Raw genomic sequence first — 13,333 nt, 5'->3', positions numbered from 1 at the left:
CAAATTACTCTAAGTAGCTGCTTAGACTCTCCCAGCCTCCAGGTTGAGACAGAGGGCATGTATGCAGTGTAGACACTTACGGAGAACCCTCTGGGCTCTGATCTACAAAAGGCACCACGGAGGGGATCCTGTCACCTCCCTGTGCACCATGAGGCAGCATGGCATTGTCACACAATCCCCAAAGGCCCGCACCCCCTCCTCCCAGTTGAGGAACTCGCTGCTTCTGCCCATCTCCCCCAAGCTCTTCCCTCTGTTCCCTTCTTCCCTGGGAGTTTTCACTGGAAACACAGCATGGTCTTGCTTGCCTGGGGGGGGCGGGCAAGGGATACCGAGGCCAGACAGTTTCTTACTAACTCATACCCTGTTACACATGGATCAGCGCTTACTCACCACGTTACAGTGATTTATTTCCTGGCCTGGACCTTTCTCTGAACTGTGAGTCTTCTGAGGTCAAGAACAGTCTCACTGACCTTGGTCTCCAAATGCTCAAGAGTGGGCTTTCTCATTGTGTCACTGAGGCAAGTTTTTTAAACTTCTCTGAGCCTCAGTAAAATGGGCCCAATCTTATAGTAGTTTGGTTGGGATGAACAAAGGTAATGCATATTAATTCCTTAGAACAGTGCCTGTCGTGTACCAATAACTCAATTAATATTAGCTGCTATTATTACTTGTTATTCTTATTATTGTTACTTGTTGTGGGTGTTTGGTTGCCTACCCAACAGTCATTCCCAGCTCCTTTTTTTCCACTTTAGAGACTGAAAGTGCAAAGTACTCATCTTCCCAGCCTTGCTTGCAGCTGGGACAGGAGCCTGTGCCCCAATCTTGGGCAACAGGACTTGAACAAAAGTGTGCAAGAGGCTTCTGGGAAAGATTTTCCTCTCTGATAAAAAGACAGTGAGATAGAGACCTTGGACACTATCATAGAGAGAGGTGATGCTTGGAGCTGTGGCAGCCATCTTGTGACCACGAGGGCAGAGGCAAGGATAAAAGTCAACATGCTGAAAATGTCAGAGCAGAAAGATGCAAGGGTCAGGGGCCCTGATGACATCTTTTTTAAAAGTAATTAATTAATTAATTAATTTTTGGCTGAGTTGGGTCTTTGTTGCTGTGCACGGGCTTTCTCTAGTTGTGGGGAGCTGGGGCTACTCTTGGTTGCAGTGCATGGGCTTCTCATTGCAGTGGCTTCTCTTGTTGCGGGGTATGAGCTCTAGGCGTGCGGGCTTCCGTAGTTGTGGCTCACAGGCTTAGTTGCTCCATGGCATGTGGGATCTTCCCAGACCAGGAATCGAACCCGTCTCCCCTGCATTGGCAGGTGGATTCTTAACCACTGCGCCACCAGGGAAGCCCCATGACATTGTTGAGTTGCTGCCCCAACTCTGGAACTTCCTATCTTAGAACACTTTGTTAAATTGGATCTGAAATGTCCTTATTATGAGGGCTACTTTGAGTTGGGGATTCTGGTATTAGCAGCTGAAAGTATTCCACTGAATACATTATTACAGAAATTTATGCTCAGTAACTGTTGAAAGGAAGTGGCAGTACGACTCCTGGGGCCCTTTCAATGAACACCCTCTACTCTCCAGCCTCCACTCCCCCACCCAGATTCACATTAGCACAAGAGCTGACTGCCAGTCGAGGTCATAGATGGGTAATGCTTCTTGGTCCACTAGTACGTGTGTTGGGCTCATGGGCAGTTCTACAGTGTGTCCATAGGACAGTGGGTGGACGCACAGCAAAAGAAAATGCAGAAGGAAGGGAGGAACCACTCACAAGTGAATAATCCAGATTCCTCGGGCTTGGTTTGTGCTCAGTCTGATCACACAGCCTTGTTCATTTCATCTGGGGGCATCCCGTAATCAGAATTGTAACATGGGGGTCAGCCTGTCATGGATGGGCAAAGAAACCATTACCTATCATCACCTTGTTATGACTACTTCTAACTTAGTTTCCGTACGTTATTCATTTTATCGTATTGGAAACTTTGTCTCTCTTTTGCTGAGAAAAGGGGTCGGTGGGGAGACAGGGGTTATGTTTCTCTTGTTTCTGGTTAATTTTGTGACTAGAAAAAAGTTCGTGGGAAAGACAGATGCACAACCTATTTACACCACAACTACGGGTCCCATGGTGATGCAGGATGTTACAGCAATAACTGGTGTGTGCCTTGTACAGGTTTATTTAACACTTGGTGTGGGAGTCCCATAGGTCAAAAACTAGCTAAAATTTTTGAGAAGGGGTGGGGTCATACATTTTAAGGATGTGATAGGTCTGCTATAGTTAAGAAATATCATTTCTGTGGCAGCACTTGTCTCCAGCGCTTTCTTGAGCTGCCGTGTTCTCTCCTTATGTCACCACAGTTCTGTGTGTGTGACCATATTTCATCTCCACACTTACAGAACTTTCTAGGGTCAACAATGGCAGCTTCAACACAAAGGCCTTCTTTCTCCAGGTCCCACGCAGTCTCCCCAACCTCTGCAGCTGCCCGTTCTTCCTCAAATGTTCTCCTGTGTTGATTTATAAGATTCCACACAGACTCTCTAATCACCTTTTTCTCTTTCCTTTCTTCTTCCCTCTAAATGGGGTCATTCACCATGTCCTCTTCTTTTTCCTCTAGCACTCTCCTTCTTGTTCAGCTCATTTACAAACTTACTTTTCCCTTATCGGATACGTGCCCGTGATCAAAGCTTCAACCATGCATAAGGATGTAAAGTCAGTGAATGTTTTCCCCTGGATCTACTCCCCCACCCCCGACCCGCCCAATCCCTCTTCCCAGAAGGAAGCTCTATGAGTATTGAGATGTGCATTCTTGTACAAACAGAGACATAATTTGATAGTGTGGTTTTGACCACAGCTCTATGTTGATAATTCTGTCTCTACATCCGGCCCTGCCAGTCCTCCGTGTCCCAGTGTTTCACGACCCCCATCTGTGTGCGTTTCCCCTGTTGCTATCTCTCAGACCTCTCAAACTCCATGCCTAAGACCAACTCATCATCTTTCTCCAACTTTACTTCTCCTTCTGTGTTCTCAGCCTCAGTTAATGGTGTCGCCATCCAATTAAGCAAGCTGGAAATGATGTCACCATCTTTGACCTCCCCCTGTCTGTCGGTCTCTCTCTTTCCCCTTCTCTCTCATGAAAGACAGCTGTAAGCCACCATGGTCTGCCCACTCCACTCCTGGGTTCATTTTCACATCTGCCCTATTTCCCTCTCCCTGCTGCTTCTGCCCTTGTCCAGGCCCTAACTCCCTCTCATATGAACTAAAGCAACAAATTGCTTTTTGTCGCTGGTGGTAGCCCCTGTATTATAGCCTACCCAGCACCCCTTCTTCTCTCTCACTTCATTCAAGCTGCCATGGCCCATGCCTAAAGAATGAATCATGACTGACTGAAGCCAGAAACAGCACTCCTAACCCTCTTTGACAGATTCTCACTTTCCTGGGCTCCTTTGCACCAAGAGGTGGTGATGTGATTCAGTTTTGACCAATAAGACATACAGAGGAAACCTGGAAAGAGGCCCATGAAGAGAAAGACCTCTGCTCGCCCCGCCCCCTCCCCCCAACCAGCACCATCATTTTCATTTATGTTTTATTTTTTATTATTTTATTTAATTTAACATTTTTGGCCATGCCATGTGGCTTCTGGGATCTTAGTTCCCCGACCAGGGATTGAACCTGGGCCCACAGCAGTGAAAGCACAGAGTCCTAACCACTGAACCACCAGGGAATTCCCTCATTTATGTTTTAGAAGTTTAAACTCTTTAGGCTGACATTTGAGGCCTAGACGACCTCACTCTGCACTCATCTTTCTTGCAATGTTACCCACTTCTCACCACATACCTTATGCTGGAGGCTGGGAGTAAGAAGGCCAAGAGTAGGTATGTCCTCCATGGTAGCTGGTCTCCAAAGACGGCCCCCAATGGAGCCTATCTCCCAGGATCCACAGTCTTGTGCAGCCTCCTCCCACTCTGAACCTGCACAGGTCCTGTCAAATACTTTAATTCTTCGATTGCAGAGGGCCTGATGCCGTCGGTCTGGGTCAAGACGGCCCAGCAGATTCCACTGTTACATCCTCAGTAGCCCTAAGCCACGGGATAAGCAATCCAACCGCGCTGAGACCACTGCGCCCGAGGCAGTGTAAGTGAGCCCCAGGAGAGGCCATGTGGAGGAGAACTGAGAATCTCAGTCAACACAGAAGACCAAGGTGCCCAGCTCGTGTTGGAGGGTGAGCCATTCCCACCAGCCTCCACCCGCTTGTGTCTCCTGAACTGACACCCAGTGGAGCAAAGACAAGCTGGCAAGATGGGGTGAAAAAGTAAGTGAAAATCACTTCTAGTCAGACTCAACTAGTCTCCTCTTTCTTGCAGACGATACTACTCCTGCATCCACACTTTGCCTAGATTAGGTTTCCTCCTCATCACGTTTATCCCATCCTCAAGGCTCATCTTGAATGTCACCTCTTTAAAACCTCTCGATTATGTCAACCCTGAATACTTGGGTATTTGGATCAGCTCTGGAGCAGGTGTGTGTTTTTGCCCACCTGCATGCACCCTCCCTTTCTATTGTAACAGTGCACCAATTTTGTTTGGATGGATGACCCCTCCTTCCTTTTTGGTGAAACTGTCAATCAAGTTGTCCACTCACCTCTGCCTTGGGTGGGACATAAAACCTGACTGGGGCCAATCAGCTGCTCTCTCCCTCCAGTACAAATCCTGAGATGGGTGACATGAAACCCCAAAGGGATGGCAGCCTGACTGCATCCTCATAGCTTCTGCCAGCTGGGTCCCCCAAGCTGCTCTCATCCCTGTTCAGTGCAAGAGTTGATTCTTCAGCTTTCTCTTTGTTATTTGTTACGATGAATGCAAAAGTTGAATGAAAATGAAAAATTTGATGAGTCAACTAGATACATTCTTTTCAATCTTGGCTTCCAAATCTATTTTCAAGTGAGTTTTAATTAAGAGATTAAACATACGATTTTACCTCTATTTTTATGATGATGGTGGCAATATATATGTATATATATATGTTTTCAATCATATTATAATTGATTCATAACTTCAAAAATTTATTAAGTGCTAAAGAATAAAATACTTTTGAAACATCAGAACAAAAATAATATTCACTAAGCTCTTAATTCATGACAGATACTATATGTAGGGTTTTTAGTTTTTCATCTCCCCATCCCACCCCTCCCCCAATCCTGATGTCTAACACTGTATTGTGGACAAAGAGAGAAGCAGCAATTTGGAAATAGTTGTCTATCATTCCCAAAGGAATTAATAATTTTCAAATCAGAATAAAAGTGTCCCAAGAGGTTGCTGAACCCATGAGGAAGAACCATGGAGAAGGAATTCTCCACTTTTCTTCCTTTTAAAAGAAACACATGTAAAGTGAAAATGATTTACAACCTGTTCCCAGTGAGAAAAAGAGAGAGAAAATGCTTTTGTTGGAATAACCTTTAAGAGCCTGCGCCATGGGACGTGTGAATAAATTTAAGTGTTTTCTAAATCAGTCCTGCTCAAACTTTGATGTGCTCGTGATTCAGCTGGGGATCTTGTTAAAATGCAGATTCTGCTCCAGTAGGTCAGGGTGGGGCCTCAGACTCATGCTGTGAGATGTCCCACAAGCTCCCAGGTGATGCTGATGCTGCTAGTACGTGGACCACCTTGGAAGAGCAAATGTAGAATGTTCCTTCTGTGATCAGAACAGTCACTGCAATTCAAGAGCTCTCAAAAGGCTTACTGGAGACCACGCTGAATTTGGAGTTTTGATCAGCTTGCCCTGAATTCAACCTTTGATAGGTTTTCTTTTTAAGTCAGTTAGGAAATCACTATGACCTTGAATCTTATCTGAAAATCACTCAGACACAGGCAAAAGAGAGGCCTGAGAAAGTAGGTGTATCAAATTCTAAATGTGTTCACTTTACTAATATTTAGCTTTATTATTATTATTTGCCACTTTTCCAACATTTATTTGCTCAGGCCAGGGGACGTTAAAAGAAGGCAATTACAAGAAGAGGTTAGGACTGCTGGTAGCTTGACAGAGGGAAGAAGATGGAAATACTGTAAACAGCTGATGCTACAGTTACAAACTTGGGGTATTTCATGCAAAGGCAAAAAGCCCTAGAAGTAGTAATTGTCCTCAAAAGCTTCCCTGTACTCATCAAGAAAAGTCGTTATTGGCTTAAAATGGCAGATAAGTATTTTAGAATTATTAATACAGAAAAGAGAAAACTTTTAAAATGTTAGTGTATGAAGGGATAATCTAGTTATATGGAAAATTCCTTTCTGTATAACAAATCTTGGATGATGCTAGATAAATATGGCTGTAACTAGATCCCAATTTTTATAGTGTCAATTTCATTATATCTAAAATCTTCATGATCACAGACTCTATTTTGAAAAATAATATTTCTCATGAATATAAGACATGCTTTTCGAGAAAAGTTGGAAAATATAAGAAAGTGACACGAAAAAACATTTACCTGTAATCCCCCCAATGAGGGATATCCACCGATAATATTTTAGTATATATTCTTCTAGTTCTCTAGTTTTCTCTTTCTCTGAAAATATTCTGCATCATGGTTTTTTTCTGACCTCAAGTATTCTTTGAAAACATGATTTTCAGGCTGCATAATGTTCTGCAGAATTTTAACTTATGCCAACCATTCTCCTTTTTAATTATATGGAGACATTTAAATTGTTGCTATTTTCCTCTGATGGAATTAAGGCTATGATGCACTTCTTTGTACATTAACCTTTGTGTGAGTCTCTGATTATGTCCTCAGATTCCTAGAAGTGGACTTATGAGGTCAAAGAACATGATATGTCTAGGCTCGTCATGGGCACAGCCAAATTGCCCTTTATGAAGATTGAACAGTCTACACTGTCCAGCAGCAAGCACATTTCCCAGTCCACTGTTGGACTCTAAATAGGGATCATTTTTAAAGCTGACCTTTGGGGACTGTCTCCATCCTTCTAAGATAAGGGATGAGTAGAGGGGAATCACTTTCCCTTTCTGCTCCACAAATTCATACCCATTACCTCCACCAGATCAAACTTCAAATGTAATGAATCTCCAAATTATGTGAGTAACAGATGCTAAAGATGAAAAAACGAAAAGGGTTTAACCTTTCTACTTTCTTCTCCCTTTATTGCCATGTACTTTAAAAAATTAAAATGTGGTTTTCATTCTTTTTCTTATTTTCACTCTTCCTATTAGAAATTTTAAAAAAATACAGAAAAGTGAAAGAGAAGAAAAACGACAGTCATCCATTTTCCCACCATCCAACATTAACCACTGTTAAGATTTTGGCACATTTACCTCTATCCCCTTTGTTAAAGGGGATGTTTGCAAAATTATACAAACTCTATATATGAATATATGGTTTTATTATTTTAAGATTATCATATTACAGATAAACCTCAAGACTTCTTTATTTTCTACCTCATCCCACACCCCTTCCCCCTTCCTAGAGCCCCTCTAGTAACAGTTTTGTGATAATATTTCCAGTCCTTAAAAAGAAAATACTTTTATATGCATATATTTATCTATTGGAAATATAAACTATTCCCATTATGCATTTCATCAGTTTTGCATAAATGCTAATCCTCTTGCATCCTTTTGTATCTTGCTCTTTTCCCACTCCATTCTATGCTTTTAAGATTCATCCGCGGAAATACTTGAGTCAATTCATCCTTTTTACCGTTACACAATTATCTATTGCACGTGAATATTTTGCTTTTTCATTTCCCTGTTAAAGATGTTTTCTTTTTTTTCCTCTATTGCCAACACTGTGACAGCAAACCTCCTGAAGAGCCCAAGGGAAGTTTTCTCCAGTTAATTTCCTAGAAGTGGAGCTGATAGATGAGCTTTTTCTATTTCAGTAACACCAAATTGCTCTCCAGAGCAGCTATAATATTTACAACTCCACCATATACGTACCAGAATACTGGTCTCCTCTCACCCTTGGCAACGTTTTGTCGTTCTTATGGGGGAAAATCGGTATCTCTTTGTTTTTATTTCCAAGTAATAATAAGGTTGAACATCTTTCTACACATTTTGCAGCCACTTGAATTTCCTCTTCTGGAAGATACACTGGGAGACTCAGTTTTTGCAACCATGTTTGTACTATAGATGGAGCTGACATTTTCTTCAATTCTGCTGTTCTCATTTTGGTGTCAAGTTTAGACTAGCCTCATAGAATGTGTTGGATCGACTACTCTATCTTGTTCACATTCCAGGGCAGTTTGTGTAATACAGTTTTGTTCTGTTTTTTGTTTTTCGCATTTTTTGTGTATCACTCCAGTAAAATTATCTCGGTCTAGGCATTTTGGCAGTTGGAGCCAGTCTTCTATACTACCTTTTCAAGTTCATTGATGATTGTTCATCTACTTCTCTTCTTTTTGGACCAAGTTTTGTAATTTGTATTTTTGTCAAAAATTACCTTTTATCTAGGTTTTCAAATGTATTGGCATAAAGTTGTTCATTATGTACTCCAATGTTTTCTAACATTTTCATTCTATCTGGTGTCTCCTCTGCCATTTATAACATTGCCTATGTGTATCATTTTCTTGATCAGTCTTACTAGGAGTTTGTCTATTTTATTTGTCTTTAACAGAACGTCGGGTTTTGATTTCCATAATCAACTTCATTTTCTTTTGTTTTTCATTTTACTCTTCTCATTTTGCTTTTGAAAAATTGCTTTCCCTTTTGTTGTCTCTTCAGTTTTTATTTTTCTACCTCTTATATGCAACACTTAAATTTTGTTTTCTTGCTTTGTAATAAGTACCCTTAAGGCTATAAATCCCTCCTCTAATTGTTGTTTTAGTTAGATCCCACAAGTTTTATGTCTCACAAGTTTTATGTCAGGCTTTTATTGTCATTCATTTCTAAATATTTTATAATTTTTTATTGGTTTTCTTTTCAAGCCGTGTGTATTCTTCAGTTACCAAATGTATGTTCTTTTTCTTTCTTTTTTAAAAATTAATTAATTTATTTAAATTTTGGCTGCGTTTGGTCTTCATTGCTGTGCGTGGGCTTTCTCTAGTTGAAGAGAGAGGGGGCTACTCTTCACTGCGGTGCGCAGGCTTCTCATTGCGGTGGTTTCTCTTGTTGCGGAGCACGGGCTCTAGGCGTGTGGGCTTCAGTAGTTGTGGCATGCAGGCTCAGTAGTTGTGGCTCGTGGGCTCTAGAGTGCAGGCTCAGTAGTTGTGGCACATGGGCTTAATTGCTCTGCAGCATGTGGGATCTTCTGGACCAGGGCTCGAACCCGTGTCCCCTGCATTGGCAGGTGGATTCTTAACCACTGCGCCACCAGGGAAGTCCCTGTTGTTTTTGTTTTAAAAATGTATTATAAAATCGTTCAAAATACAAAAAGATATAAAAAAATAATATAATGAATACCCAGCTTAAGAAATAAAACTCAAATGTATGCTGATAATTTTCAATTTTACTTTTCATACGTAAAAGATGCAGGTGATAAAAAAACCAATCACTTTGTCTTGCTGGCCCCCTCCTGAGAAGCAACTGCAGTTACTAATTTAAGGTGTATTCTTGTGAGTTGAATAGGTTTCTTTTTGGCTCTCTTTTTGTTGTTGATTTTTCATTTTACTTTGTTGCGGTTTGTGAATACAGTCTGTAGATTCTTTGGAATTTAAGCTTCCTTTGCTGGGCCAGTGCATAGTCAATTTCTGTAAGTGTTTCAACTGTGTTTGAAAGGAACAGATGTGCTAATGTTCTTTGTCTAAAGTACAAAATTGATTTCATCACTTCCTCTCTGAGAGCTTCTGTGGTCCTCAGGTTAAAGACCCATTGCCTTAGCCTATGATGTGGTCCCAAGCTTCCTCTTTAGCCAAGCCCTCAGTTACCCTCCTTTGATACAACACATTTACAGACATGTAGCTCTTGTATCTTTTAGGGTCAACTTTCAGAAGAAATGCTTGAACTGTCAGAGTTGTCCTGTAGCAGACAGTCCAATGCCTGACAATGCAAAGGTCCTATTAGATAGATACTGAGTCAACCAGAGCATGGGCTGTGTTCTGAGGATGGAGTCAACCAGAGAACAGGACAGTCACCCAGTGGTGGGTTACTCACTCCCTCATCATGAACTCTAATCCTCACTCACTACTTGTTCCTCCTGAACCCAGCCTGCCACACTGAGGCCTCTGGTTGCAGTACCCTCCATGTCAATTTCTCAGCACTTTCCCTCCTCCCTCCCTCTGCCTGCCCACCATGGTGGATCACTTCAAAGGCCCTCCCACCAACGCCTCCAGTTGCTTTGCCTTCTAGAATCAGTGGCATATGCCCAACCAAGACCCACCCCAGGATGAATCCACACTTAGCTTCTGCTCTGAGGCCCCTGACACGCGAACGGGAGATTGTGGGGGGGGGGGCGGGGGGGGGAATGGGGGGGGAGGGGAACCGGGTAAGCGACTGTCCCATCTACACATTTAAGGTTTCAACCTTCGCTGGAACCTCACTTTTGCACTCACTTCGGCCTCTGTTCCAAACCTTTTGACTCCCCTCAAGTCCCCTAGCATCTCCCCAGCCCCTTTATTCAGCAGAATGATAGTTTGCTAATTTATGGAGAAAATAGAAGACATCAAGGGTGAGCCTTTATTTAAACATTTTCACTTCCTTTCCTTCTGTTTCAGAGCGTCTCTCTTCCTGCTTAAGATAAAAGTAATCCTGTCTCCGTATGTCCTTGACCCCATCCTCTCCTGTCTCCCCTGTTTTTATTCTACTTTTCCCCTCTGCTCCTGTGTCTCCCCTTCCCAAACCATCCTTCCGAAAAGTAGTCAGCACCCCCGACCTCAGCTTCCGTGCATCCACTCCTATTGGAGGCCAAGCTAGCTTCTTCCCCTCTCTATGGGCTCTAACTGGCCATCAAATTCTAAACTCGGGTCACATCTTTCTTGCCCTGTCCAGAGCGCTGAAGATCCTGACCACTGCCTGCTTCTCAAAACTCTCTCCTACCTATTTTGCCCTGATACCACTCTGTTTTGAATCTCTTTCTGGTCTTTCTACCTTCTTTCTTGTCCCTTTGATCCTGAAATGTCCCCAGCGTTTTCTACTCGTGGTCCTCAGTTTTTATCCCTCCACACACCAGGAAAACACACAATTCATTACGAAGGGGTGCAGTCTCTACCAAGCTCCGAACAAGCACTGCCATGGGAGAATGCTGGCTGATTGTCACTACAGTGCCCCATTTTTCAAGAGCTGTCAGATACCCTAGGGTTTTACGTGAAATGCCTCAACTTTAAATATAGGTTATGAATTGAAAGTTTGCCAAAACTGTGCAGAGTAAATAAAACATGGATGGTCTCATTAGGGCTGTTCTTTTCTTATTCGACTGCCCCTAGGACAATTTACAAGGTACTGTATTAGTAATGGAAGGTCACATTTATTGAGGATTTACTATGTGCCAGACACACCTCTGAGTGGTTTGCGTGTATTAACTCATTCAATCTTCACAACAATCCTATCAACAAAGTGCTATTATTATCCTGCTTTATAGAGGCAGCAAACTGAGGCAGAGAGCGTCAGTACTTTGCCCTGGGTCTCAGAGATTCTGAGTTTAAGAACCAGGTTTGAAGTCCAGACAGTCCAGCTCCAGAGCTCAAGTTTTTAACCACAGTACTCTGCTGGTTTCCTCCCGCAGTAGATGAGAAAACTGAGGTCCAGAGAGACTGAGAAGTTGCCCAAGACCACAGGAGTGGTAACCGGCCAAGTAGGGACTTGAAGATATCATCACAGGGATTGACACTTGCACCTTCTACTGGTCTATAATTAGTTACCTGTTACCTGTTGCCCCTGCTAGACTGCACGACCAGCTCTCAGACCAGGGACTGGAATACAAACGTTTGTAAAATGAGTGCCCTGGAGACGCAAAACAGTCCATTCACCTCTGTTAATAACTTCATTTACTTCTCACAACAATGCCCAGGTAGGACAGTAGCTAACATTTAATCAGCACTTCCATGTGCCATTATCTCTTAAAACCTCACAAACCCACTATTTCACAGGGACTATTATTATCCCTACTAGACAGAAGAAGAACCTGAGGCTCAGTGCAGCTCCATGACTTGCCCAAGATCTGGCAACTAGTAAGTGACAGTCAGGATTCTAGCGCACGCTACAAGACAACAGAGGCCTCTTTCTTGACCATGAGGCCACACTGTCAGTTCTACAGATGGGAAAACTGAGGCCCGGGACGGGGCACTAACTTGTGCCCACGGAATCGCGCCCATTGAAGAGGGCATACTGCATTCTTGCTCTTCCCCCTTTTGGGCCGCGGAGTGCCACTGCGGAGCGGGAGGCGGAGGACGAGAAGCGGTAGCCCTTTCCTGTAAGGTACCGAGAGCCGCTTAGATGCGCTAACTCCCGCCCTCACGGACGGATCCCGCGATTCCAAGGCAACGGCGCGGGCTGGAGAACAGGAAGTGAGTCACCCGGTGGGAGGGACAAATCTGCTACAGTCACCAATGGGAGCGCCGCGTCCCCGTTAGCCCCGCCCCGAGGGAGGGGCCGAGCCCGCCTTTTCGCCTTCGCCGCCGGCAGTGTGGGCTGTGCTTGAGCGCTGTGGTGGGTAATCGGGGCGCGGGGGCGCGAGGCTGACAGGGAAGGAAGAGTGTCGCTCAGGAAGGCGAGGGGCGGGCGGCCGGTGGGGGTCAGGCCCCGGGGGTCGGTCCGCGTGCTGTGCCACAGTGTGGCTCCGAGGCCCGGGGACTGGGGCTTCTCAATTCCTGATGGGGAAACTGAGGCCCCGTGAGGGGCGGCAGAGCTAGGTAGACCGGAAGCTCGTCCATCACACGCAGACAGACATTTTAAAAACGTAATATGAGGTGAAAAAATACTTTAAATCATGATATTAGTTGAAAAAGCAAAATACAAAATTCTGTCTAAACTGAATACGTAAAATAGGGCCTTCACTGACCACCCTCTTAGTCTCGCCGGCCTCTGTGCTTCCCCTCTATTTTGGGTACAGAACTTCTTACTTTGTACAAGTCCACAGCCCCTTATTTTAAAGCCCTGAGGCTGGATGTGTTCAGAATCCCGAATTTCTCGGATTTTCGAAAGGTAATATGGCGCATATATTATATGTTCTGTCATATCTTCAGCGGGGTCTGGGGCAATGTCTTGTGATCAAATACATTACTTTTCTCACAGCTAAATATGTGCATATTTACGCGAAAGGGGTAAACAACAACCATAAATAGTCTCACCTTAGGTCAGGTTTTGAAACTTAAAAGATTAGTTTTGAGATCTTTCGAGATTTGAAAATTGCAGATAAGGGATCTGGATCATAATTTTTTTTTTTTTTTTTTTTTTAATGTTACTC

The 13,333-nt window shown here is 43.5% G+C and overlaps 1 protein-coding gene across 4 annotated transcripts in view; it reads left to right on the top strand.

Moving 5' to 3' along the window:
• The first annotated feature begins 12,485 nt into the window (after nucleotides 1-12,485).
• NSMCE1 (NSE1 homolog, SMC5-SMC6 complex component) overlaps nucleotides 12,486-13,333 on the top strand; it is a 33,315-nt gene continuing 32,467 nt past the window's right edge. For 3 of the 4 annotated variants that reach the window (XM_049699107.1, XM_004268599.4, XM_049699106.1), the window contains exon 1: nucleotides 12,486-12,576. The gene's annotated coding sequence lies outside the window, so the exon portion shown is untranslated. Of the gene's footprint in view, nucleotides 12,577-12,979; nucleotides 13,072-13,333 lie in introns of those variants that run through there. The other variant, XM_012532652.3, reaches the window with a different exon arrangement.

The sequence above is a fragment of the Orcinus orca genome, chromosome 16, assembly GCF_937001465.1.
Source record: "Orcinus orca chromosome 16, mOrcOrc1.1, whole genome shotgun sequence".
Taxonomy (NCBI): domain Eukaryota; kingdom Metazoa; phylum Chordata; class Mammalia; order Artiodactyla; family Delphinidae; genus Orcinus; species Orcinus orca.
Note: the sequence above shows the minus strand (reverse complement) of the source record. Positions and strands in the feature narration are given on the sequence as shown.